We start from the raw sequence: 27,984 nt of genomic DNA, 5'->3' as shown, positions 1-27,984 counted from the left end.
CATTGGTAGGTGGCACTGGTGGGCACTGATAGACATTGGTAGGTGGCACTGGTGGGTACTGATAGACATTTGTAGGTGGCACTGGTGGGCACTGATAGACATTGATAGGTGGCACTGGTGGGCACTGATTTACACTGATCAGTGGAACTGGTGGGCACTGATAGACATTGATAGGTGGCACTGGTGGGCACTGATAGACATTGATAGGTGGCACTGATAGGTGGCACTGGTAGACATTGATAGGTGGCACTAGTGGGCACTGATAGACATTGATAGGTGCCACTGGTGGGCACTGATAAACACTGCCACTGGTGGACATTGATAGACACTGATAGGTGGTACTTGTGGGCACTGATATTCACTGATTAGCAGCACTGGCTGGCACCGAGGCAGTGACCGATGTCCCTGTAATAGAAGCCGGTTACCAGCTTTCTGCTTTCCCCCTCACGTGGGTCGTAAGGAGAAAAAAAAACAATAAGCGGCTTCTGTTTACTTCCATGATCAACTGTGATTGGCTGACAGCTGATCACCTGGTAAAGGGCCCGCTGTGTTTTGCCCTTTACCCTGTTCTGTGATCAGCCGAGTCAGAAAGACACAGGGCAGTGCAATCACGGGAGGACATCTATTGACGCCCTCCGGGCACTGGAAGCCTGCGCTGTCCTTCGGGTATAGCGTGGGCAGAAAGTGGTCAATAGAAAAAAAAGGAGACTCTACAATCATTTCAAGTTTTATTGTCAAAGCTTACTTGAACAAGCTGAAATCAAAAGCTGATTGGTTGCCATGCAGAGCTGCACCAGATCCTGAGCGCTCCAGTTTTAGTAAATCCCCCCCCCCCCCCCATAGTATTTATTACAAGTGTTGCCTTTTTTTGCTCAGTAGCCCTGAGGAAGGGGGAAGGATTCCTCCCGAAATTAGTTGGCTGCTCCCAATTCTCTTATTCAATAAACATTTGGATTAGTCCTCCGAGTTTCTTGAACTTTTGTATGGGGTGATCCTCAATACCCACCCCAAAATCTATTGCCAGACACAGAGTTTTCTATGATACCGATCACCAGGACAAATAGAGGGTGCCCTATGGCCACCTTCACACTTGTGTGACTTGGGACAGCAAAGTCGCATGACAATTCGTACCCTCCCCCCCCATGATTTCCAATGAGTGCTGATCATATCTGTGCGACTTCACAGTAGTCCCTGCACTACTTTGGCCCAATTTTGAAGCGACTTGAGGTCCACAGACCCCAAGATAACACGGGCATTGCTTCAAGTCGTGTCAATGTCGTGCGACCTTTAGGTGGCAGAAGTGTGAAAGGGGCCCAACGCGGGCCCAGACAGCAATAAAACCTGACAGGGGTTCTAATCCCTCTTCACAACTACTAGAAAGTTTTGTCTTCAGTACAGAGGAAACGTTCCCCGTGTTCAGGGGTGTCACATATGCAGACCTCTGGTCATACATGTAAATACTCCGGATACCACAGACAGCACTGGACTTCCTGCCACTATGACTAAGAACCATTCACAGAACTCCTCGTAGACTAAGAACCATTCACAGAACTCCTTGTAGACTAAGAACCATTCACAGAACTCCTCTAGGACTAAGAACCATTCACAGAACTCCTTGTAGACTATGGACCATTCACAGAACTCCTCGTTGACTAAGAACCATTCACAGAACTCCTCTTAGACTATGAACCATTCACAGATCTCCTCGTAGGCTATGAACCATTCACAGATCTCCTCGTAGGCTATGAACCATTCACAGATCTCCTCGTAGGCTATGAACCATTCACAGATCTCCTCGTAGGCTATGAACTATTCACAGAACTCCTCGTAGACTATGAACCATTCACAGAGCTCCTTGTAGACTATGAACCATTCACAGAACTCCTTGTAGACTATGAACCATTCACAGAACTCCTTGTAGACTATGAACCATTCACAGAACTCTTTGTAGACTATGAGTCATTCACAGAACTCCTTGTAGACTATGAACCATTCACAGAACTCCTTGTAGACTATGAACCATTCATAGAACTCCTTGTAGACAGATGTAACTTATGGTGTAAACCAACCCTTAAAAATGTTTTTAAATCTGAATATTAGTTGCCCACCAAACATTCTATATTTTCTGAAAGCAGAGCCCCTGGAGAATAAAATGGAGGTAGTTTCAATATTTTATGTCACATGATGTTAAGGAAACAGTTTATCCAAGGCAAATTTTCTGTAAAGAATACACGTTCATTTTAGGGCACAAAAATACCAAATATGACCCATTTTGTGGTAAATGAGGTGGCGCTGAGTAAATAAATACCCAACATGTCAAGCCTTAACCACTTCCCGCCCGCCTACTGCAAAGTGAGGGCTGCAGCGGGGATAGGTTATCTTGACTGGGCGTCATATGATGGGGTGTGTCAGTCTGACACATCGCATCTCCGATCTAGGTAAAGGTGACTCTTTGTCACATGATGAGCTGTGTCCAATCACAGCTGATCACATGGTAACCAGGAAGTGCCGTTTATCGGCTTTCCTCCATTTGTGCTTGCAAAGTGCGAGTAGAGGAGAGCTGATTAGCGGATCTCCTGACGGAGGGGGGTCTGCGCTACGAATCAGTGCATTGATTATCAGTGCTGACCCATCAAGGATGCCCATCAGGGATGTCAATCGGTGCCCACCTGTGATACTAATCAGTGCCCATCAGTAATGCCTGTCAGTGCCTCCTCATCAGTGCTGCCTGTCAGTGGCATCTATCAGTGCCCATCAGTGCTGCATATCAGTGCCCATCAGTGCTGCATATCAGTGCCACCTGTCAGTGACCATCAGTGCTGCATATTAGGGCCACCTATCAGTGTCCATCAATGCTGCATATCAGTGCCCATCAGTACCATCAATCAGTGCTGCATATTAATATCAATGCTGCCTATCAGTGTCCATCAGTGCCACCTATCAGTGCCCATCAGTGCTACATATCAATATCAATGCTGCCTATCAATGCCCATCAGTGCTGCATATCAGTGCCATGTATCAGTGCCCATCAGTAGTGCATATCAGTGCCACCTATCAGTGCTCATCAGTAGTGCATATCAGTGCCACCTATCAGTGCCCATCACTGCTGCATATCAATATCAATGCTGCCTATCAGTGCCCATCAGTGCTGCGTATCAGTGTCCATCAGTGCTGCATATCAGTGCCATGTAGCAGTGCCCATCAGTGCTACATATCAGTGCCCATCAGTGCTGCATATCAGTGCCCATCAGTAGTGCATATCAGTGCCACCTATCAGTGCCCATCAGTGCTGCATATCAGTGCCACCTATCAGTGCCTATCAGTACTGCATAACAGTGCCACCTATCAGTGCCATCAATCAGTGCTGCATATCAATATCAATGCTGCTTATCAGTGCTGCATATCAGTGCTGCCTATCAGTGCCCATCAGTAGTGCATATCAGTGCCTATCAGTAGTGCATATCAGTGGCACCTATCAGTGCCCATCAGTGCTGCATATCAATATCAATGCTGCCTATCAGTGCCCATCAGTGCTGCATATCAGTGTCCACCAGTGCTGCATATAAGTGCCATGTATCAGTGCCCATCAGTAATGCATATCAGTGCCACCTATCAGTGCCCATCAGTGCTGCATATCAATATCAATGCTGCCTACCAGTGTCCATCAGTGCTGCATATCAGTGCCATTTATCAGTGCCCACATCAGTGCTACATATCAGTGCTGCCTATCAGTGCCCATCAGTAGTGCACATCAGTGCCACCTATCAGTTCCCATCAGTGCCACCTATCAGTTCCCATCAGTGCCACCTATCAGTGCCCATCAGTGAAAGAGAAAAAGTATTTACAAAATTTTATAACAGAAACAAAGATTTTTTTATACATTTGTATGGCAAAAAATAAAAAAAACTCCAGTGGTGATCAAATACCGCCAAAAGAAAGAAAATTATAAAAATCTCCTGTTGTATGACCGCGCAATTGTTACTCGAAGTGTGACAGCGCTGAAAGCTGAAGATGGGCCTGGGCAGGAAGGGGTGAAGGTGTGCCCCGTATTGAGGTGAGTTGGGCGCAAACCACAAAATAGCGACAAACTTTGGTACCCAAAATTTTCCAAAGGTGAGCAATGTTTTCTTCTACATAGGCACCCCAACACAATAATATACACAGAGGACCAATATATAATATTATATACACAGGGGACCGATATATAATATCATATACACAGAGGACCAATATATAATATTATATAAACAGAGGACCAATATACAATAATAGTGACAAGGAGAAGCACAGCAGCCTCCATAGATCTGCTGTCATCGGATCTGGGACATATATAGAAGAATTGATCTCAGCCCTCACTGGCTGCATGCTTGCCCCTCCCCTCCTTTATCACCACGTGCTCTCCTCCTCCAAGCCCCTCCCCTCCCAGTCCGCCCATTCCCCTTCCTAGCGCCTATCCTGCGCCGCAATGTGGGCGGGGATTTGTGCTCTCCTGGCTCCTGACTCGCTACTGCCAGGCTAGTGCGATATAATAGAAAATGACTGTACCGCCGCTGAGATCTCCGCCCCCTGCTTGTATAACCCCTCCCCTCAGTGTAAGCCGAGCGACCTAAGCCAACCCCTCCCCTCTCTTATCCGGCCCCACCCCCGGGACCTGCGAGCGGCCCGCCCCTCCCTCGGTAAGCTCCTCCTCCGTTGCCGGTGATTGGCAGGCGGTGGCCGCCGGATCTGCAGGGCACACACACAGGCCGGAGCCGGTAGAGAGGAGGAGCCGTGCGGCCGGACGAGGAAGGAGACTCCGCTGATCGGTGAGCGCTGGGAGCGGCCGGGGGCTCGGCTCTGTCCATTGTCTGTGCTGACATCCGGGGGGGGGGGGGGGGGGGAGAGAACGGAGGGTGCTGTGTGTGGAGGGGAGCCCGGCCTGGGGGGGGGATGGTGTGCCGGGTGTAGGGATCACAGATCCGGGATCATTGTGTGCTCACACCCCGGAGGAGGAGGGGGGCTGTATGGGGGGATCCGGGGGTGCACCGATCACCAATCATTATCAATATTATAGACTCAGAGCATTGCCAGTTATCAATATCCTACATGTCTGGACATCACACTATTATTAGTATTATTATTAATAAAAAATATATATCTTTTTTTTTTTTTTTTTATATTTATTTGCTAATTTTATTTATATTATTATTATTTATTAAAAGCTGGTTATAGAGCATTGCCCAATATCCATGCATCATCGATATGTAACTACTTCCCTATATAATAATATTTTTTTTATAATTTAAAAAATATAATTATTAATTTTGCTATTTTTTTTTTATGATTATTAGCTGGCTGTAGAGCATTGCCCAGTATCAATGTCTCATATATGTAACTACTTTTCATATATTATTTACTTCCCATATTATAACAATATTATTAGCTCTTTTATTATATATTATTATTAACTGTTTATAGAACATTATCCAGTATCTATGTCTCCTATATGTAACTACTTACTAACTACTCAATTTATTATTGCTTATATATCATTATTTGATTATTATTATTATTATTAGTGTGTGTATGTGTGTGTGTGTGTGTGTGTGTGTATATATATATATATATATATATATATATATATATATATATATATATATATATATATATATATATATTACTTTTTTTTTATTCATGATTAGATATAATTTACCTATTTATAATATTTTTATATTTCATTATTATTATATGTAGCTGGTTACCCTCTTCCTGCCCCTCCATGGCCCTTTAACTGGGTCTTAAGTGGGGGATTTTTTTTTTTTTTTTTGTGTCACGTGATCACTGCCTTTTTCACAGTGGTCACATGATCAGGGGCCAATCATCTCAGCTCCCGTTCATAAGTAGAGAACAGGAGATGTGGGTGTCAGTCGGCGCGGTGGGGGAGCGGGATCTCCGCACAGAAACTTTCGTCTGCTATGGACCAGTATTTGCAGCATAGGGGTGTCAGGCTGGGTTCGCACTCCACATGGGATGTCTAATATCGCTGTCATTTTACAAAACGCATTGCTGTTCAGATCACATGCGATGACTGTGCGGCTGAATTTGTATCGCATTCGCACCAAAATGGTGCAGCACTTCTTCCTCATATATATTTTGTTTTAGTCCGCACTAGCATGGGATCACATGAGTGCGATCCGATTCCTGCGCCATTTGCCAGTTCGCACTGTGAACCGATTTGGGGGTGTCATTAACTTTACATTGACGCCCGCAGCGACTGTGAACCATCGGCAGAGTGACGTGTGATTCGGCAGACTGCTCTGGTTCCCACATGGGATATATATATAATATATCCGACTGAGGCTCAGCTCGCACTGCTGTGACATGAGATCCGACTTGTAAGACCCCCCCGCCAAAGTCGCATGACCTGTCAAATGCAATGTTTCCCTATGACAGTCGTCTTAACAAGAAGTTTAGAAAAGGTTACTTTGAACCGTCTTTGGGTGCGATTTCATCCCTTCTACAGGCTTCTAAATAGCATCCAAGTCGGGAGGAAAACGCAGGCGAATGTGAATCGAGCCTTAAAGTGTTTGTAAAGGCAGAAGTTTTTTTTTTATCCTAATGTATTCTATGCATTAAGATAAAAAAAAAAAAAAAACCCCTCTGTGTGCAGCACCACCCTATTACTTACCTGAGCCCCACCTCGATCCAGTGATGTCCCTGAGTTCCTCAGCCATCCGGGACTCTCCCTCCTGATTGGCTGAGAAACAGCAGCGGCGCTATTGGCTCTCAATCAAAGTCAGTGAATGATAAGAGAGGGGGGGGGGCAGGGCTGGACCGCTGCTCTGTGTCTGAATGGACACACAGAGCAGTGGCTCGGGTGCCCCCCATAGCAAGCTGCTTGCTGTGGGGGGGCCACTCAACACGGGTGGGGGGGGGGCAGGATCTCCAGCGGGGGACTTGAGAAGAGGAGGATCTGGGCTGCTCTGTGCAAAACTCTTACACAGAGCAGGTAAGTATAAGATGTTTGTCTTTTTTTTTTTTTTTTTTTTTATTGGGGTGGGGGGAACAAGACTTTACAATCACTTTAACTGACCCTTCAGACGTCGCTACAACTTTTTAGAAAAGGTTCCTTCAATACTTGGGTGGGATTTCTGCCCTTGTACAGGCTCCTAAATAGCATTCAAGTTGCAAGGAAGTTGCAATGTATTACGACTGTGCATCGCAGCCTAAGGCCCCTTTCACACTTCAAAGTCATGCGATTTTGCTGCGATTTCAGGCAATGTCTGTGTAAACCTGAGGTCCATGGACCTCAACTCCCATCAGTCGTACAGGGACTACTTTGAAGTCGGTGCGACTTGAAGTCGCATAGATATGAAGGGTAATCATTGGGAATCATGGGGTACGACTTGTCATGCGACGCTGATGTCCAAAGTCACAGAAAAAAGTTGCACAAGTGTGAAAGAGGCCTTAAAATGATTGTAAAGTCTCTTTTGTTATTTTTCTAGGAAAAAAAAAAAACCTGTTATACTTACCTGCTCTGTTGTAGTGGATATGCACAGAGCCGCCCAGATCCTCCTCTTCTCAGGTCCCTCTTCTGTGATCCTGGCCCCTCTCTCCTGTTCAGTGCTATGGGGGCTCCCGAGCTGAGTCACAGCTCCCTGTGTCCATTCAGACATGTTGCCCCGACCTGGACCTTTTATCTTGAAGGGGTTGTAAGCCCTCATGGTTTTTTTTCAACGTGAAGTGGAGTTCCACCCCAAAAAAAAAAAATGTATCATTAATGTGCATGCAAAATAAAAATAAAAAAACATTGAGAATTTTTTTTTTTTCTGCTCACCTCTTTAATGCTTGTTGCTATGTGATCCCTCGTAATCTGCCTCGTTCAGCGCATGGGCTCCTAATGTCGCTTCCCTCGGTGCAGGAAGAGAGATCACCTCTCCCCCCCCCCTCCCTCTAGGCAATCATCTCGTCCCAGATGATTGGGCGGCCAGTCATGGCCACTCGCGCATGCGCAGTGGGTGCCCGGCTGTGAAGTAACAGCCGAGCGCCCACAGTTAAAATGCCAGCGCCACAGAGCAGAGGGGGAGATAAGCGGGGCTTCAATCCCCCCGCATCGCCGGACCCTGGGACAGGTAAGTGTCCGATTTATTAAAATTCAGCAGCTGCAGTATTTGACTTTTTTTTTTTTTTTTTTTTTAATAGAAAGCATTAAAATAAACCTGACTTTACAAGCCCTTTAAAGTGGTTGTAAACCCTTACAAACCACTTTGACCTACAGGTAAGCCTAGATTAAGGCTTACCTGTAGGTCCAAGAAATATCTCCTAAACCTACACGGTTTAGGAGATATTTGGCAAAACACAGGCACCGCTTTCTATGGAGCATGCGCCGTAGACAGCGGCGCGCAGGCGCACTAAGCACGACGCTGTCAACGGCGATAAGCCACGAGTGGCGGCTCCCGTGCGCTAGCGCAGGAGTGATGTCACCGCTGCTTCGTCGAATGACAGCGCCGGAGCAGCGAGACCCACCGAGAAGATGGATGCTCCGGACTACAAGGGACATCGGTGACTTCGCTGGCTCCTGTGTCAGGTAAGTGACACATAATGGACTACTATGCGATGCATAGTAGTCCATTATGCTTTACCTTTGCAGGGAATCAAACCCACCAGGTTTTACTTCCTCTTTAACCACTTAAAGACCGGGCCTCTTTTTCAGACTCAGTGTTTATAAGTAAAAAAAAAAAAAATATATATATATATATATATATATATATAATTATAGTTAGTGTGTATTTTTAAAAAAAAATCACCCTAGAGAATAAAATGGCGGTCATTGCAATACTTTTTGTCACACCGTATTTGCGCAGCGGTCTTAAAAGTTCACCTTTTTTTTGGGGGGAAAAAATCACTTTTTTGAATAAAAAAAAAAAAGACAACAATTTTTTTTATGTTGTGAAAGATAATGTTACACTGCGTAAATTGATACCCAACATGTCACACTTCAAAATGGCATCAAACTTTTACCCTTAAAAATCTCCATGAGCGACGTTTAAAAAAAATTTGTACAGGTTGCATTTTTGAGTTACAGAGGAGGTTATTATTGCGGCGATCCCTCACATCTGTGGCTCGGCCACCGTTTTCCTTTGCAGGCGCTACTCACGTATGCGTTCGCTTCTGCGCACAAGCTCGTCGGAACAGACGCTTTAAAAAAAATTATTAAAATTTTTTTTTTGGTTTTATTTTTACGCTTTAAAAAAAAAAAAAAAATGACAGGTCCTCTTAAATATGAGATCTGGAGTCAAAAAGTCCTCAGATATCATATTTGGACTTAAATGCAATAAAAGAAAAAAAATATATACATTTTGTAATTTAAATAATAAAAAAAAAAAAATAAAAAAAAATGTTCCTTTTAAGACGTATTTGTGGAAGTGACATTTTTTGACGTCTGTTCCGCCTTGCTATGGTATGGAGACATCTTAGCCTCGCTTATCACCATACCCAGAAAGGTCCTGATCGCCTCCGCCACTGCCAACGGCTTCGGTAAGCAGCGGGGGGTGTGGGAGAGCGGCGGGAAGGGGGGTGGCCCTTCTCCCTCCTCCGATAACGGTGATCTCGCTGTGAATCCGCTGCAGAGACCACCATTCTCGTACACAGAACTGCCGGCTCCAAAGATGGATACCTCGGTTGTGGCAGCAACTGCTGCCGTTACCGAGAGACCCCCCCCCCCTCTTCAAAGTGCCGACGTATATGTACGGGAGCCGGTCAGCAAGCAGTTTTAAGGTCCGTCTGTCCTCATCGCTGCACATATGTGTTGCATGGTTATAGTGCACGGCTCATTATACTCCTCATATGACTGGTACTCTACAACCAGCCAGGAATTATGTTTATTATTATTATTATTATTATTAGTTTTATCTATTAGTTATAGAGAGATCCCAGTTATAAATGTATCCTTTATGTAGCCCTTTTCCATGTATTATTATTATTCCTGGCTGGCCCTCCTTGCAGCCCTATGTATTGTGTTACATGTTCAGCAAAAGGTTCTAGAGGACTTCTTGTAATATGTAACCATTTCCATAATAATTATTATAGTATTACCTGGGAAATGGTTACATATAACAACAAAGTGCTTTATAAGCTTTTGCTGAACATGTAACACAATATATAGTTCTGCAAGGAGGGCCAGCCGGGAATAATAATAATACATGGAAAATGGCTACATAAAGGATACACTTATAACTGGGAATTCTCTGACTAGAGGGCTGTGAAAATTTTTTTGGCCCCCTACCTGTGTGTGTGTGTGTGTGTGTGTGTGTGTGTGTGTGTGTGTGTGTGTGTGTGTTTTATTTATATATATATATATATATATATATATATATATATATATTTTTTTTTTTTTTTGCATATTGGTACGCTTAAAGTGGAGGTCCACCGACCATTCATAATTCATTTTTTTTAAATTATTTTTTATTTTTTTCAGCCATTTAGACACTTTTTCATATTGACAATGTAACACTCACTGTTTAGGTGTAAGATCTGCCCTGACGTCCGGATTCACATTAAAAAAAGATGTTCTAATAAGTGAGGCTGCCCAGTTCCATCTTGCTTGTGGGCATGTGAAGCCCACAAGCATTAATGTCCTGGATGCGGTGAATGCTGAGCTACCAGCGTCCACCACTCGTTCCCGCACATGCTCATTGTTAATGGCGCGGAGAGGCATAAACTTCCAGGTTGCCATCACAACAGCGGCAGCATCGTCGGGAGTTCCCGCCCCGTTGTGATGGCAATAAAACAATACCGTTTTGAGATCTCACGGCGGCGATCTGCACTGACTCCTGGGGATGCTGACGTTTGGCTCCCAGGAGACAGTGCGCCCCCCCAGGGGAAGGATAAGATGCATGCCTACTCCTGCGGGGGGGGGGGGGGGGGGGTCAGAGACAGGAGGTACCCCTATAAAGACTGCTATCAAGGTAAACAACCATTTTTTTTTTTTTTTTTTTTTTTTTTTTTTTCCATTTGAACATCTGGTCAGAGCAAAGAAGGGAATAAGATGAATTTATTAATTTGTGTGGACCTCCACTTTAAAATGATTTGTAAACAATCACCTTGTAAAACAACCCCTTCATTTTGCAATGGACATGAAAGGCAAAACATTTTTGTATAGATAAAAAAATGTAAATACACTCTTTTTCCTTTATTAGTGATCACATTCCCTCTGTTCTCAGCTGCATAAGAGCTGGAGGGAGGAGAAGCAGCAGTACACTAATCTTCCCAGTGAATGGTTGTGCGGGTGGGGGGGGGGGGGGGGGTTGCCAGGACAAGTCTGATCATTGGTGGAGAGCAGGCTGAGTTCCCAGCATAGCTAGAGATAGGGATGCACCGATACCATCTCAAGGAATGTCAGTGGAAACGGGACGCACCTGAACTCAATTTTGAGTGTCATGGCAAAGGCTGTGAATGCTTGTATACATGCATTTTTTTTTTTTTTTCAACTTCTTTCACGTTGTCATTATGGGGTATTATTTGTAGAAATTTGATGGAAAAAGTGAAGCACTGTGAATACTTTCCGGATGCACTGTATTCTTTATTATTCCATAGATGTAAAGCTAACCATATACTATACAATCTTCTTTGGATCTACCAACAGCTAGTGTAGCGCAAGGGCCTGTTTGGCTAGAAATTGATTCTATATATTTGGTAGGCCTCATTTTTCACAGCTTTGGTAAATCTAAAGTTTTTGATTGTATGGTCCAATTGCAACGTATATGGAGACCCTCAAGAAGATTGTACAATCTGATTGTATATGGCCAGCTTAATGTCGCAATATAAAAGAACAAAAGGAAGCTAGGCCAGTGAGTTCATGTATTTGGTTGTTGACTCGCATGTTTTGGATGATAGCAGCAATGGTACAGCATTTCTATATGTGGCACAATACCTATCTGTGCAACTGTCTGCCATCCAGCAGAGCTTTACTAGACTGTTTTAAACAAAGCGTGTGTGTGTCTTTCTGTAAACAAAGCCGCAGTGTATGAATTTTGTTGCACATGTATTGGCATTAAACTATACCCACCAGGGGCAGCCTTCTAACTATTGAAAGAAGTGGTAGCCTGGCACAGATGACAGCCAGGTCGCAGAGTGGAGGGTTGCAGTGGACAAATAATAGTTTCCCTTTAAGGAGAATATTGCCCGTGCAGACTTCTAATTTCCACACGCAGCACATGTCTTGCATCTTACTGTCTGAGACATAGTATAGCCATGGCTCCATTGTGCATTGTTGAGGTGCCCCTGTGCGGAAGGGGGGGGGGTTTGGGGTGCCTTCATTGAGATGGGGCCCCACAGTATGGACCTTTTACTTTCTGTGACATACTGAAGCAGAGCATGATCCCCTCCCTTTGCAGACTGGGCCGCAGGGCAGTATTCCAACACGATAACGGCCCCAAACACACCTCCAAGATGACCACTGCCTTGCTAAAGAAGCTGAAGGTAAAGCCCCATGCACACTATCAGATTTTCTGCTGTTTTTTTTTTTTTTTCCATCAGATTTACCAAAACCATATAATATGAGGTCAAACCTTAGGGGTTTCAATGTGTATGCAACCAGGCAGGCCCTTCTACTACATGGTTTTGGTAAACCTGAAGGAAAAACTCAGAAGAAAATCTGATAGTGTGTATGGGGCTTTAAGGTGATGGACTGGCCAAGCATGTCTCCAGACCTAAACCCTATTGAGCATCTGTGGGGCATCTTCAAATGGAAGGTGGAGGAGCGCAAGATCTCTAACATCCACCAGCTCCGTGATGTCATCATGGAGGAGGGGAAGAGGACTCCAGTAGCAACCTTTGAAGCTCTGGTGACCTCCATGCCCAAGAGGGTTAAGGCAGTGCTGGAAAATAATGGTGGCCACACAAAATATTGACACTTTGGGCCCAATTTGGACATTTTCACTTAGGGGGTGTACTCGCTTTTGTTGCCAGCGGTTTAGACATTAATGGGTGTGTGTTGAGTTATTTTGAGGGGACAGCAAATTTACACTGTTATACAAGCTGTACACTCACTACTTTACATTGTAGACAAGTGTCATTTCTTCAGTGTTGTCACATGAAAAGATAGAAGAAGCTATTTACAAAAATGTGAGGGGTGTACTTTTGTGAGATGCGGTGTGTGTGTGTGTGTGTGTGTGTGTGTATGTGTGTATGTGTATATATATATATAATTATTCACAGTATATTATTACTTTCAGTGTCACAGTAGAAATGAATCCCTTGCAGTAGCAATCATTTGCTCTTTTTGTGCTAGACAGGGCTAATTTGAGGGGTGTGTTTTTTTTTTTTTTTTTTTTCCCCCCCATGTTCACAGGTGATAGAAAAAAAAAAAACATGCTGCTGCTAAATGTCTTAGGCCTGGGTCACACCTATGCAGTTTTTGCAGGAACGAACTACACTTCATTTAACATGGGTTACTATGGGACATGTTCACATCTATGCTTTTTTTCAGCTGCTGCATATCTGGAAAGGGTTAGGGACTTTTTTCAATGCAAAACGGTGCTTTTTACTTTTATTTTTATTTATTTTTTGGTTTAATTGACTTCAGTGGAGAAGCTGCAGAAAAGCATGTACTGTGTTTTTATGCAGAAATTTGCATTTATTTATTTTTTATAATCTGCCCAACAAATTGGGCAAAAAAACATCAGAAATGCAAAGCGCAGCAAAATCACGTGTGCAAAAAAAAAAAAAACACACAGCAAAAAGCAGTGTAGAAACGGATCAGCCTTATGCTGGCCATACGCGTATCAATTTTCGGACGAGAATATTCGTACGAAAAATCTTCGTACGTTCGCTGAACAAATGAATGTCATTTGGAAATTTTTAATTTCTGCTTTTAACATTCTGTTTTTTTAAAATGAATGTAACTTCTGAACGAAAACCACATACGCTGTCTGAAAATTCCTTTTGACCAAGAAGTTGTTTTTTATTTATTTTTTTTCTATTTTGCTCCTTCAAATTTTTCCATCGCTGTGGTCAAAAAGAACGTCGATTTGACCCCACTAACGATTAGAAAATCAAACGAACATTCTTAAAAATTTTCTTTTTGAAGGAAGACATTGATTTTGCATGGCCAGCATATAATATATTACAGTTCTGTCTGAAAATGTGCAAAACTGTCTTAAAGCGGGAGTCCACCGGGACTCCGCGTTTTTTTTTTTTTTTTTTTTTTTTTTTTTTTTTTAAAAGCCAGCAGCTACAAATACTGCAGCTGCTGACTTTTAAAATAGTGACACTTACCTGTCCAGCGCGCCCGCGATGTCGGCACCCGAAGCCGATCGCTAGGTCGTCTGTCGGGTCCTGCCACCGCCATCTTGGGTATGGGAATCAGGAAATGGAGCCTTTCGGCTTCATTTCCCGGTTCCCTACTGCGCATGCGCGAATTGCGCTGCGCAATAAGGACGCTCCCCGCTGCCTCTGGGAGCTGTGTGTTTCCCAGCAGGCAGCGGGGCACTTGCGGGAATGGGCGGGCACTTGCGGAAAGGGGCGTAAGTTACGCCCCTTTCCGCAGAGAGCTGTCCCGGAAGTGGGTGCAGTTACCTGGATTATCCAGGTAACTGCACCCCCCTCCCCCCTGAAAGGTGCCGATTGTGGCACCGGAGGGGGGGAGGGTTCCGATGAGCGGAAGGTCCACTTTAAATGTGTTTATAAATCTGTTATTCTCAGAGTGGATTAGAGATTTTGCTCCCTAACCATATAGTTGGTTATTTATATTTTCCAATGCGTAGAGATATTTAAGTGTGTGTATGTGTGTGTGTATATATATATATATATATATAATATTTTATTTTCATAAATCGATTTAGCTGGCAGATTGTTGTTTAGATTAAATCTCATAATAACCCCAAAAAAAAGTGTATATAATTTAGTTAATATGTAAAAGTATAATAAATATATATTTATTATACTTTTACATATTAACTAAATTATACACCACACTTTTTTTTTTTTTTATAGGTTATTATCCGATTTAATTGAAACAACAATCTGCCAGCTAATCGATTTTATGAAAATAATCGTTAGTTGCAGCCCCACAGTGAAGGCATTGTCGGGGGAGCGCTATTATCTCGGTGGAAAATAATAAATAGCTAAATATAGTGACCTATTACTTGGCATGCATGCACCTCCATATCTGATTTCTCATGCAGTATCGCAATATAACAAACTCTCATTTTGGGTACACGGCCACAATGTGAAAATAAATCAAACATTGCATAGAGCAGTGATTGGCTATAAACCATTCCAACCAGATCTCCCTTTTTTTATAAATGTGATGATTCAGGCTCCAATATGGCCTCCTCCGTGTTTGGACGATGTTTGGGTGTGACCGCCAACACTCATCATATCAGCCTGATTCATCCCCTTCCATAAACATGTCAGTCAATACGCTTGCAGCTTTATGTTACTGTATTGGCTGCAGGAAACCAGTAACTACATGCCTAACTCGACCAGGCCCTACTAGAGGACATGCTGGGACCTGTAGTTCCTCAACCGCTTCTGGTTCTCACTTGCATGAAGTCTTAAAGCGGACCTTCCACTGCAGTGTACTACATACTCGTGGGTAGGTCTAAAGGAGATTCTACAGCCAGATTGGGTGGGTACGGTCCACTTTACTGCTCTGCGACTTCCTCCAGCAGTGCATGGTTGAGGGCGACGTCATTTCCCATCCGGGTAGATCAGGGGTCTCCAAACTACGGCCCTCCAGTTGTTCAGGAACTACAATTCCCATCATGCCTAGTCATGTCTGTGAATGTCAAGGTTTTACAATGCCTCATGGGACGTGTAGTTTCGGAACAGCTGGAGGGCCGTAGTTTGAGGATCCCTGGGCTACATCTCAGAGAATGCCGAGTAGCCTGGAGAGAAGACAATCCAGCGATGTGCTGCTGTGCCTTCTTTTTGGATTTGTAGTACTCTGCTTTCCCGGGTTCATGTCTGTAGGAGGATGTCCTCACCGGCATTAAGGAAAGAGCATCTATTTCCTAAAATGTGACCATTTATTTTCTAATGAGATTTGAGACTAATATCCTATGGATACAGGAAAGAAGCTTCCTTACATAGTAGGTGAGGTCAAAAAAAAAAATCCAACCTATGTGTGTGATTATATGTCAGTATTACATTGTATAGCCCTGTATGTTGTGGTCATTCAGGTGCTTATCTAATAGTTTCTTGAAACTATCAATGCCCCCCGCTGAGACCACCGCCTGTGGAAGGGAATTCCACATCCTTGCCGCTCTTACAGTAATGAACCCTCTACGTAGTTTAAGGTTAAACCTCTTTTCTTCCAATTCTAATGAGTGGCCACGAGTCTTGTTAAACTCCCTTCCTCAAAAAAGTTTTATCTCTATTGTGGGGGTCACCAGTACGGTATTTGTATATTGAAATCATATCCCCTCTCAAGCGTCTCTTCTCCAGAGAGAATAAGTTCAGTGCTCGCAACCTTTCCTCATAACTAATATCCTCCAGACCCTTTATTAGCTTTGTTGCCTCTCCTTGTGTTGGAACTTTGTAAATTTAGACAGTACTGTATAGTAAGATGGCCTTGCTTAACCTTTCTAACCCAGAAGAACCCTGGAAATTTTCATGTCTTGGGAAACAAATTATTGGGGGGGGGGGGGGGTCAGTATGAAAGAGGTGCTCCGGACTCTGGTTCTCAGTGGGAAGAATGTTCCTTAGAAACAGCTAAAAATAGCTGTTCAGTGGCATTAGATCAGGCAGTATGCGGGCACCATTAAATAGGACAACCAGCCACATGTGGCTTGAGGTGATTGTAAGGTCTTGTTTGTTGTGTTATTTTTATTTTCCTTTAAAAAATGTTATACTTACCTGCCCTGTGTAATGGTTTTGCACAGAGCAGCCCCGATCCTCCTCTTCTCAGATCCCCCGCCAGCACTCCTAGCCCCTCCCTGCTGTTGAGTGCCCCCCACAGCTTGTTATTGGTGCACCCGAGCCACAGCTCCCTGTGTCCATTCAGACATGGTGTCACGGCCTGGCCCACCCCCTGTCTCTCCTCATTGGCTGCCTGACTTTGACAGAAGTGGGAGCCAATGGCGCCACGCTGCTGTCTCAGCCAATGAGGAGGGGAGTCCCATGCAGCCGAGACACTCCTACAACATCGCTGGATCTAGAGGGACTTCAGGTAAGTATTAGGAGGGCTGCTGCACATAGAAAGGCTTTTTATCTTAACCACTTTATGACCGAGCCTCTTTTTTTTTTAGATGTGATGTTTTATAAGTTAAATAAAAAAAATTTTGCTAGAAAATTACTTGGAACCCCCAAACATTATACCTTTTTTTTTTCCTAACACTCTAGTCTAGAGAATAAAATGGCGGTTGTTGCAATACTTTCTGTCACAATGTATTTGCGCAGCGGTCTTACAAGCGCACTTTTTTTTTTTTTTTAAATTAAAAAAAATAAGACCACAGTAAAGTTAGCCCAATTTTTTATTTTTGTTGTATATTGTGAAAGATAATGTTACGCCAAGTAAATTGATGCCCAACATGTCATGCTTCAAAACTGCGCCCACTCGTGGAATGGCGACAAACTTTTACCCTTAAAAATCTCCATAGGTGACGTTTAAAAAAAAAAATTCTACAGGTTGCATGTTTTGTGCTACAGAGGAGATCTAGGGTGAGAATTATTGCTCTCGCTCTACCGATCGCAGCGATACCTCACATGTGTGGTTTGAACACTTTTTTCATATGTGAGTGCTACTCACGTATGCGTTCACTTCTGCGCGCAAGTTCGGCGGGACTGGCGCGTTTTACTTTATTTTTTTATATATATTTTTTTACACTGTTTAAAAAAAAAAAAAAAAGTTGTCACTTTTATTCCTATTACAAGGAATGTGTAAACATCCCTTGTAATAGAAAATAAAAAGCATGACAGGACCTCTTAACCACTTTAGCCCCGGACCAATTGTCAGCCTAAGGACCAGAGGTCTTTTTACAATTTCGCACTGCACTGCTTTAACTGGTAATTGTGCAGTCATGCAATATTGTACCCAAACGAAATTTGCGTTTTTTTTTTTTTTTTTTATGCTATAAAAGGAAAAAGAATGAAAATTAAAAAAAAAAAAAAAAAAAAAAAAAAAGATACTTTCTACTTTTTGTTATAAGAAAAATCGAATAAACTTATAATACATTTTAGTCCTACATTTAGGCCAAAATGTATTCAGCCACGTCTTTAGTAAAAAAAATGTCAATAAGCGTATATTTATTGGTTTGCGCAAAAGTTATAGCGTCTACAAACTAGAGTACATTTTCTTGAATTTACACAGCTTTTAATTTATGACTGCCTATCTCATTTCTTGAGGTGCTAAAATGACCCCATTTTGGAAAGTTATACACCCCGAGGAAATTGCCAAGGGGCATGTTGAGCCCATTGAATATATATATATATATGTATATGTGTGTATATATATGTATATATATGTATGTATATATATGTATATATATATATGTGTATATATGTATGTATTTATGTATATATGTATATATGTGTGTGTATATATATATATATATATATATATATATATATATATATATATATATATATATATATATATATATATATATATATATATATATATATATATATATATATATATATATATATACACACATATATACACATATATATATATATATATATATATATATATATATATATATATATATATATATATATATATATATATATACACATATATATATATATATATATATATATATATATATATATATATATATATATATATATGTATATGTCCCAAGTGATTAAATATTGACACAAAAAAAAAAAAGTTGGCACTAAATGATATATTGCTCACACATGCCATAGTTATCTGTGGAATTGCACCCCAAAAATATATTCTGCTGCTTCTCCTGAGTACGGGGATACCACATATGTGGGACTTTTTGGGAGTCTAGCCACGTACGGGACCTCGAAAACCAATCACTGCCTTCAGGATTTCTAAGGGTGCAAATTTTTGATTTCACTCCTCCTATCACAGTTTCGAAGGCCATAAAATGCCAAAATAACACCAACCCCCCCAAATGACCCATTTTGGAAAGTAGACACCCCAAGCTATTTACTGAGAGGCATGTTGAGTCCATGGAATATTTTGCCACAAGTTGCGGGAATATTACAAACTTTTTATTTTTTTGCACAAAGTTGTTGCTAAATGATATATTGCTCACCCATGCTATGGGCATAAGTGAAATTATACCCCATCATATATTGTGGTATCCCCGTACTCGGGAGAAGCAGCACATGTGGGGGACTTTTTGGGAGCATAGCCACGTACGGGACCCCGAAAACCAAGTACCGCCTTCAGGATTTAAATATAAAACGCTACCCAAAAAAACTGTTAGCGATCGCAGGGATCAGGCCTGACTCTGCGAAAGCTGCAGTTATGTGTTTAGTGTTTTGTAAGTGACAGTGATCGATCGATACTGCACTTGGGTGGGCTGGGCAGAGGGGCAAAACGCAGGTACTAGCAGGTATCTGGGCTGATCCCACTAACAATGCGTTTTTTTTTGGAAGCCTAAACTGCTGGGGACGCTAGTATAGATCTGTTCAGATTCTATACCACTACGGGAGGTGTATGCTTTGCGCGTGGGTGTTTGCGGTACTGCCACTAACCTAGCGCTGCCTGGGGCGACGCAGACCCTATCTGACCCTAAAACCTAATTGATATCACCCGCCGGGTGATCAGGGGGTTAAACCTTTATTGGGTAATAAATGGTGGGTGCCCTGATGCTATAAAAAGCAAACTAACCAGAGTCACCCGTAACACTTATACGGTGATCACTGGTGAAAGGGTTAACTAGGGGCAATCAGGGGGTTAAAACCTTTATTGGGTAGTATATGGGGGTCCTTGACGGGGAACCTAAATAACTAATTGGCTAAACAGCGTCACCAGTGGCACTTATACGGTGATCGCTGGTGAAAGGGTTAACTCTAGGGGCAATCAGTGGGTTAAAATCTTTATTAGATAGTATATGGGGGTACCTAATGCTATAAAAACCTGGCAGTGAACCTAAAAAATAACTATCTACCTAGCGGCACCAGTGACACTAATGCAGCGATCAGAAAAACGATTGCTTAGTGACACTGACAAAAGGGAGTGAGAGGGTTAACTCTAGGGGCAATCAGGGGGTTAAAACCTTTATTAGGAAGTATATGGGGGTCCCGGACGCTCAGGTGATCGGGGGGGTGATTTGCGTGCCTATGTGTACCTACATGTCAGTGTAGTGTTGGTGCACTTGATATCTCTTCTCTCCTCGCAGTCCGGTCAAAAAGACCGCCCCCAAGGAGAGTGACATCACTTCCTCCTGCCTGTGTTTACACTACACAGGCAGGGGAAGCTTCTCGTTCGCCAGGAGCGATTGAGAGGGGATGGCCAGAAACCAACGGCCATCCCCTCATCCCGGATCGCTTCTGAAGCAAAACGGACCGCCGCAGCCAGTAGGAGGGGGTCCGATCGGACCCCCCCACCCGCTGGAAGGCAGGCACGTATGGGTACGTGCTTGTGCCAGTACATGCCATTCTGCCGACGTATAATTACATGCGGCGGTCCTTAAGTGGTTAAATATGAGATCTGGGGGTCAAAAATGCAAAAATTGTCACTTAAAAAATGAAAAATTAAAAAATTTCCCTTTTTAAGAGCTATAGGCAGAAGAGATGTTTTGACGTCACTTCCGCCCTGCAGTGTCATGGAGACGGGTGGGGGCCATCTTCCACTCATTCGTCTCCATGCACAGCCACAGGAAGGTTCCGATGGCTCCTGTATCCGTCCTCCAAGTAGGGGACGTACATCGGCGTGTGGCGGTCCGGAAGTGGTTAATGAATTAAGATAAAAAAGCCTTCTGACTTTACAACCCCTTTAAGGAGCCCCTAGAATCGTCGGGAGGAACCCTAGTTGTGAATGGTTTATTTGTGGGAATTTCCTTGAATCTCCTTGTCTTGTACATGTGCCGCACACTCATCTGTTGCGTGGGGGGGGGGGGGACCTTTATCTCCCCCCCCCCCCCCCCCTTTCGAAAAAAGGTTGTGACTTTATTTATTGTATGACGTCATCTTGCACATGTGCAGTATGATAATACTGCAAGATGTTGGTTTAGCTGGAAATTTTCCTTGAAAGCCATAGAAACATAGCCTTCCCAGGGGGGCATCTGTGTGGCCGGAGCTACGTCACTACCGCCTTCAGGGAAGTAAAAGATGAAGCCAAAAATAAAAAAAAATGTTCGGTGATCTCACAGCATGCAGAGATGCACGATGATGGGAACGTGTTTTTTTTTTTTTTTTTTTTTTTTTTTTTTTTTTTTTTTTTTTTCTTTCCAAGCACACCTGAAAAAGTTAGGCCACCCAATTGGGTTACAGCTGTTTATGATGCAAAATCGATGAAGGCGATTAATCTTTTTTTGCAGAAGCGGTGTCGTCCTGCCAGGTTTTGTAACCTAAGCAGTAGGCCATTCATGGAGTGACCATCCGTTTTTTCGAAGTGGATCCGCTTTCCGGGCGCTCTGCCACCTTCTCAGGTCTCCGGAAAACTTAAACCCGCGCTTGTGCTCTGGCCGGGTCACTCCTGATTTGTATGGGACAGCTGAGATGGAAGTAAGTAGCTGTGCAGTAGATTGGAGACAGTCGGTGTTATCAGTACTGTCATTCACGAATGGACAGCTGGTTGTCTTGGCACAGCACTCCATGCCTTTTCACCGGGGGAGAGGATACAATGCCGAAGCTGCTTATAAGGTCAAGGCGAGGTTTAAGGTCTTCATTTCTAGAATGAAATTTCTCAGGTCTTCTACAAACATGCGTCAGGGCAGTGCGGTGGCTTGGCGCTATGGTCTTGTATGCCAGGGGGTCTCAGGGTCACATCCCACCAGTGACACCATCTTGCATTCTCGGTCTTCGCATGTGTGTGTGTGTGTGTGTGTGTGTGGGGGGGGGGGGGGGGGGTTTGGGTGCTCTTTGTGTCTGACCCAAACACACGTTGGTAGGTTAACTGGTTTCTACCCAGATTAAAGTAGATCAAAATCTTAACCAGATGGTCTAAGCCCTTGTACACACGGTCGGAGATTCCGACAACCAAATCCGTCGGATTTTGTCCGAAACTGTTGCATACACACGGACCGATAAAGTTGTTGGAAAATCCGACGTTATTTCGTTACGACGGGACTATGTTCAGGCTAGTAGCCAATAGCTTTGATGTAGGAATTTGATCTGAGCATGCGTGGCACTTTGTCCGATCGGAATTCTCTACACATGATCGGAGTACAGTGGTGTGAAAAAGTGTTTGCCCCCTTCCTCATTTCCTGTTCCTTTGCATGTTTGTCACACTTAAGTGTTTCGGAACATCAAACCAATTTAAACAATAGTCAAGGACAACACAAGTAAACACAAAATGCAATTTGTAAATGAAGGTGTTTATTATTAAAGGTGAAAAAAAATCCAAACCATCATGGCCCTGTGTGAAAAAGTGATTGCCCCCCTTGTTAAAACATACTATAACTGTGGTTGTCCACACCTGAGTTCAATTTCTCTAGCCACACCCAGGCCTGATTATTGCCACACCTGTTCACAATCAAGGCATCACTTAAATAGGAGCTGCTTGACACAGTAAGGGCCGGTTCACACTGCGGGCGATGCGAGGCGACACGACTTGCCTCGCCGCGATCTGACAAGTCGCCCCCGTTCTGTACAATGGAACCGTTCTGAGAGGAGTGACTCGAGTCGCTCCGACTCAGAAAAAAGGTTCCTGTACTACTTCTGGGCGACCTCGGGGTGACTTGCATTGACTTCTATACAGAAGTCATTTGCAAATCGCCGCTGAGGTCGCGGCAGGTCGCGGCGAGGCAAGTCGGTGTCGCCTCGCATCGCCCGCAGTGTGAACCGGCCCTAAGGTCCACCAGAAGATCCTTAAAAGCTACACATCATGCCGAGACCCAAAGAAATTCAGGAACAATTGAGAAAAAGTAATTGAGATCTATCAGTCTGGAAAGGGTTATAAAGCCATTTCCAAAGCTTTGGGAATCCAGCGAACCACAGTGAGAGCCATTATCCACAAATGGCGAAGACATGGAACAGTGGTGAACCTTCCCAGGAGTGGCCGGCCACCCAAAATTACCCCAAGAGCGCAGCGACGACTCATCCAAGAGGTCACAAAAGACCCCACAACAACGTCCAAGGAACTGCAGGCCTCACTTGCCTCAGTTAAGGTCAGCGTTCATGCCTCCACCATCAGGAAAAGACTGGGCAAAAATGGCCTGCATGGCAGAGTTCCAAGGAGAAAACCACTGCTGAGCAAAAAGAACATCAAAGCTCGTCTCAATTTCTCCACAACACATCTTGATGATCCCCAAGACTTTTGGGACAACATTCTGTGGACCGATGAGACAAAAGTGGAACTCTTTGGAAGGTGTGTGTCCAAGTATATCTGGCGTAGAAGGAACACTGCATTTCATAAAAAGAACATTATACCAACAGTAAAATATGGTGGTGGTAGTGTGATGGTCTGGGGCTGTTTTGCTGCTTCAGGACCTGGAAGACTTGCCGTTATAAAAGGAACTATGAATTCTGCTGTCTACCAAGAGATCCTGAAGGAGAATGTCCGACCATCTGTTCGTGTACTCAAGCTGAAACGAACTTGGGTTCTGCAGCAGGACAATGATCCTAAACACACCAGCAAGTCCACCACCGAATGGCTGAAAAAACCCAAAATGAAGACTTTGGAGTGGCCTAGCCAAAGTCCTGACCTGAATCCTATTGAGATGTTGTGCTATGACCTTAAAAAGGCCGTTCATGCTCGAAAACCCTCTAATGTAACTGAATTAGGACAATTCTGCAAAGATGAGTGGGCCAAAATTCCTCCAGGACGCTGTAAAAGCCTCATTGCACGTTATCGCAAACGCTTGGTTGCAGTTGTTGCTGCTAAGGGTGGCCCAACCAGTTATTAGGTTTAGGGGGCAATCACTTTTTCACACAGGGCCATGATGGTTTTAATTTTTTTCACCTTTAATAATAAACACCTTCATTTACAAATTGCATTTTGTGTTTTACTTGTGTTGTCCTTGACTATTGTTTAAATTGGTTTGATGTTCCGAAACACTTAAGTGTGACAAACATGCAAAGGAACAGGAAATGAGGAAGGGGGCAAACACTTTTTCAAACCACTGTATGTCCGATCGGAGCAGTTTGTCTGAAAATTTTACCAACAAGTTGGAAAATTTGGTCTGTCGGATACTCCGATGGAAACAGTCCGATGTAGACCACACGCAGTCGGAATATCCGACAAAACGGTCCGATAGGACACATTCCGTCGGAATCTCCGACCGTGCGTACAAGGGCCTAAGAGTAACTCCACTTTTGTTAAGGGGGAAAAAAAAAAACATTCCCCTCTGGGTGATCTATATACATTGAAGGGGTTTTAACAAACGTAGCAGATTCCTGCATTTTTTTTTGCCCTGAAGAAAGTGGTCCCCCCCATGTCCTTTGCAGACTGATTCTAAATGGGAGGATCTGGTTCATTATAGAGCTGTACGATTCTGGCCAAAATGAGAATCATGATTTTTATTTATTTTTTTGCTTAGGATAAAAAGATCACAAAATCTCACGATTCTCGCAACGTAAAATCTTTCACATTATTCAAAAAATAAAATAAATAAAAAATGGTTTAACTTAACTGGTTAGGGTTTTTTTTTTTTTTTTTTATCATTCGTTAATTTAAAAAAAAAAAAATTGCACTACTGCACAAATACAGTGCTACATAAAATATTGCAACAACCACCATTTTATTCTCTAGTGTGTATGTATGTATGTATGTATGTATGTATATGTTTGGTGCTTCTAAGTAATTTTCTAGCAAAAAAAAAAAAGTCAGCCGGGACTCCGCGTTTTTTTTTTTATTTATTTATTTATTTATTTTTTTAAAGCCAGCAGCTACAAATACTGCAGCTGCTGACTTTTAAAATAGTGACACTTACCTGTCCAGCGCGCCCGCAATGTCAGCACCCGAAGCCGATCTCTCGGTTGCTGCCGCCGCCATCTTGGGTATGGGAATCAGGAAGTGGAGCCTTTCGGCTTCATTTCCCGGTTCCCTACTGCGCATGCGCGAGTCGCGCTGCGCAATAAGGATGGACCCGCTGCCTCTGGGATCTGTGTGTTTCCCAGCAGGCAGCGGGGTACTTTCGGAAAAGGGCGTAATCTACGCCCCTTTCCGCAGAGAGCTATCCTGGAAGTGGGTGCAGATACCTCTACTGTACAGGTACCTTCACCCCCCTCCCCCCTGAAAGGTGCCAATTGTGGCTCTGGAGGGGGGGAGGGTTCCGATGAGCGGAAGGTCCACTTTAGGGTGGACCTCCGCTTTAACTTGAAACCAACAAATATCAGAAAAAGGTTTAAGTAGTTAACTTTTTTTTCAATTACACACAAAGTCTATTCCATTGACAAATTGTTACAATGTTTATACTTAAGTTCAACTGATAAAGAATGGTTTTGATTCTTGGCAGACTGCCCGGTTTTTTTTTCTCTTCCTTTCTTTGGAGGGCTGTGGCTTCAGAAGAGCAGAGAGTATTCTTTGCTTAGAAAGAATTGTGAAACACTTTAGTCAAAATAGCGATTCTTGACGATTTAATTACGCAGCTCTAGTTCATTATATTCACTTGGTGCACTTTCAGTGTTCTAATGAGAAAAGTTGCAGTGTCTGCGCCACTTTCAAAGTATTTAACCCCTTCAGATCCACACTATAGCGGAATGACAGCTACAGCGCAAACCTACTTTTGCCAAGAGGCTGTCGATAGACGTCCTCCCCTTTGCACGCTCCCTGCGCTGTGAGACTCAGGTGATCACAGGTCTGAGTAAGGGGTCGATTCCGGCCCGTTACCATGCGATCATCTGTCAGCCAATGACAGCTGATCCTGTGATGTAAACAGAAGAGCGGTAATCGGAGGGGGAAAAAAAAAGAAAAAAAAAAGCTGATCAGCGGCTTCTATGCAAGGGACATCAGTCCCGAAAGAGGAAGAGGCCTCATCTGTGCCAACCGGTAACGCCTGCCATTGCCCACAGTGCCACAAATCGGTGCCCACAAGTGGTGCCAATCAGTGTCACCAATGCCGCCTTATCGGTCCCCATCAGTGCAGCCTCATCAGCGTACATCGATGAAGGAGAAAAATTACCGGTTTGCAAAATTTATTAACACAATATAAAACAATTTTGTAGTATTTTATTTTTTTACAATTTTGGTCTTTTGGGTTTAAAAAAAATAAATAAATTAAATTTAAAAACCCAGAGGTTATCAAATACCACCAAAAGAAAGCTCTATTTGTGGGGAAAAGATAAATGTAATTTGGGTACAGTGTTGTATGACCGCGCAATTGTCATTCAGTTAGTGAGCGCTAAAAGCTGAAAATTGGTCTGGGCAGGAGGGGGGTTTAGGTGTCCTGTAAGCAAGCGGTTAATCTTTGGAGTATCTCACCAAAACTAAAATTCCTATTGCAGGGGGTGCCTTAAACCTTTTTATTTTTAGTGTGGTCTTCGGGGGAAAATCATTAAGGCTAATCGCACAAGTGGGAAATGACTTCTGGAGTTTTCCTGTACGCCAACAGTGTACAGAATGTTGCCGTATTCATTGAATTGTACAGAAGAGTACAGCACTGCGCACTGAAAAGGATAGATCGTTTTTAATAACCTTGTGTAACTAAAGGCAAAGCTTTATTTTTTATTTTTGGATAGCGTAGGTGGGGGGGTTATAACTCCCATCATTTTACTTTTTGCCATCCGTGTCTCATTGGGGAGATTTGCCTTCATTTCCTGTCCCATAGCCAAAACGGGAAGTGAGAGGAAATCCCTGAAAAGTGAGGGATTCCTGGGGTGTCACCAGAGTGTCCTCATTGGGAGATTTCCCTTCAATTATTATTCTAATGTCAACCCAAAATTTGGGATTTTTACTAAAATGCCTTTAGTAACACTTTAAAGTACAACATGGCTTGTGTAAGAATTGTATACTATGTCATTATTTTATATATATATATATAAAATGGCAGGGAAGTACAAACCCCCCCCAATGACCCCATTTTGGAAAGTTATACACCCCAAGCCAATTGTGTGTGTGTGTGTGTGTGTGTGTGTGTGTGTGTATATGTATGTATATATATGTGTGTGTGTGTGTGTGTGTGTGTGTGTGTATATATATGTATATATATATATATATATATATATATATATATAATGTATATTATAAATTTGTTGTCATGAAAAAAAAAGACAACCCTTAAGCATTCATGCAAGCACAACAAATGATCATCATATTATTTATCACCATATGATTATTCCCTATGACAATGATGGCGAACCATGGCACCCCAGATGTTTTGGAACTACATATCCCATGATGCTCATGCACTAGATTGTGGCGCTAAACCCGAAAACCTTTATATTTTATAAAAACCCAATCCACAACGTTTAAGTGCGAAAAATAAAATAATAAAAATTATGAATTATATATGCTGAATTATATAATGCTATATATCTAATACATACTCATACTTAAGTGTATTAGTGCCTGAAATCCCAACAAAGGTGCCAATATAAATTACTGAAGTGAACGATAACAAATTTAATTAATTTTAAACTGAATGGTGATATTAGTCCATATAGTAAAGTGTGCAAACAAAAATAGAAGTGACCATCAAACGTTATAAAGTTCATTCAAACAACATTGGAAAAATGTCCCATATAGAGATGAAAGAAGGTGACTAGTGCAAAAGTGCTAGTATCTTCAGTGGAGAGAACCGCTTTCCCCGGTGCGCTTCTCAGTGATATGGTAATGTAATTGCTCTCACCAGAATTCATGCCCCAATTGGGGTAGATGGGCTTTCACAGTATAAGCCACTGTGCTGCTGTCTGGCGTTTGCTGGTAATGCGCTGGGGGATGCTCACTCTTCCAATCGTATTAAACCTCCGTTGGTG

At 43.0% G+C, this 27,984-nt stretch overlaps 1 protein-coding gene across 1 annotated transcript in view; it reads left to right on the top strand.

Moving 5' to 3' along the window:
• The first annotated feature begins 4,654 nt into the window (after window positions 1-4,654).
• The window catches only part of CTNNBIP1 (catenin beta interacting protein 1), a 69,741-nt gene continuing 46,411 nt past the window's right edge, over window positions 4,655-27,984 (top strand). The window contains exon 1 of the mRNA XM_077458153.1: window positions 4,655-4,805. The gene's annotated coding sequence lies outside the window, so the exon portion shown is untranslated. The remainder of the gene's footprint in view (window positions 4,806-27,984) is intronic.

The sequence above is a fragment of the Lithobates pipiens genome, unplaced genomic scaffold, assembly GCF_037356315.1.
Source record: "Lithobates pipiens isolate NorthernLeopardFrog02 unplaced genomic scaffold, aLitPip1_a1.2 Scaffold_27, whole genome shotgun sequence".
NCBI classification, from domain to species: Eukaryota; Metazoa; Chordata; class Amphibia; order Anura; family Ranidae; genus Lithobates; species Lithobates pipiens.
This window is presented reverse-complemented; position numbering and strand designations above follow the sequence as displayed.